Genomic DNA, 1,630 nt, shown 5'->3' on the forward strand with positions numbered 1-1,630 from the left:
CTTTCTCTCTTTCTATCTTTCTTTCTCTCTCTCTCTCTCATTCTCTAGCTCTCTCTCGCTCTCTCTCTCTCTTCCTCCCTCCCCCTCTCCCTCCCTTCTCTCTCTCTCTCTCTCTTTCTCCCTCCCCCTCTCCCTCCCTTCTCTCTCTCTCTCTCTCTCTCTTCCTCCCTCCCCCTCTCCCTCCCACTCTCCCTCCCTCTCTCTCTCGCTCATACACACACACACTCTCACTCTCTCTTTCCCTTTCTCGAACTGACAAAAATAGATCAAAGGGGAAGAGAAGATGATGGCTTGTGTTCATTTTGGGTCAGCGATGTAAGAGGCTGCGACATCCTGGCCGTAATGACGTCAGTGCAAATTCGTGACGTCACAGATCAAGTTTCTGTCGATTCAGAAATTCACAGGATGACGTCAGACTTGTGGTTCTGATAAAAGGAAAATTAAATCATCTTTTGAATTGGCATTTTATTTTCATTCTTTTGTTCATGATAATAAGTCTTGTTCCATTGAATTATTAATGAATGATATACATACTGACCATACATGTAAGAGAAACTATGAATATTTTTTTTTTTTTAAGATTTATCACTAATTATCAAATTCCTGATGAAACTACTAACAAAATGGTGGTATAGGCATACTATGTAAGCGTAGAAGAGCAGTGGGCATATATTGGTGCATTTATTCCTTTGGCATTTTAAATCGAAATCTCTTTATATAAAAAAAAGGAAAAAAAGCGTCAGCCCTCATAGTGAAAGAAAATATACCTGAAAAAAAACATATATTATTCTATAGAAGTCGAATTTACGTGTTTCTTTCATGAATGTTTTTGTGGTTATTGATTTTATTTACTTATTATCTACGTTCTGGTTATTATGAAAAGTAGATCACATATGGCCATAATGTCAAGAGAAAGAAGAAAAGAGAGATACATAGATGTATATGAATATGTATATATGTATATATGAATTTATATATATATATATATATATATATATATATATATATATATACATACATACATATATATATATATGATAATAATAATGATAATAATAATAATAATAATTTTTAAAAAATAAATTGAACTCTCAACATTTCATCTTCTCAAGGAAAAAATGAAAGGGGAACTTAATATGCCTCACACACATACACACACAAATCAGAAGAATAAATGAAGCCCCAAGATAACTTCAAAGTGGCTGAAGATCTCTAATCGTAATACCTGGAAACTAAAAGAAAGAATCTGCATTCTTATTACTAGCGATTTTAACGTTCCAAAGTGTAAATAAAACTAAATAAAACCCAGGTTCCAGTTTCCACTCAGACTCAAATTAAATCCCTTTGTTATCTCAAGTAGCCCAGCCTCCCGTATTGGTTACATTACAATTACATTCCCCCGGACTAGTTGTGTCTAAACGAGATTCAAAACTGTAATCGAGCCATACGAAGCGCGATTCACTATACCATTCTTTCTCCAAATTCTTTAATGCATTAGTTCAGCAAGAAAGAGAAAAGGAAAAATAACCCGTAACGGATATGGGTTCGCTAGCCCTGCCTCTTGTCACTCTCTTCGTATACTGTTTCCACCAGCAAAGAGGACACTGTTTATGGAAGGAAACAAAGGTGT

This window comes from Penaeus japonicus, unplaced genomic scaffold, assembly GCF_977035675.1.
Source record: "Penaeus japonicus unplaced genomic scaffold, GWHDUDI00000001_assembly GWHDUDI00000011, whole genome shotgun sequence".
NCBI lineage: Eukaryota > Metazoa > Arthropoda > Malacostraca > Decapoda > Penaeidae > Penaeus > Penaeus japonicus.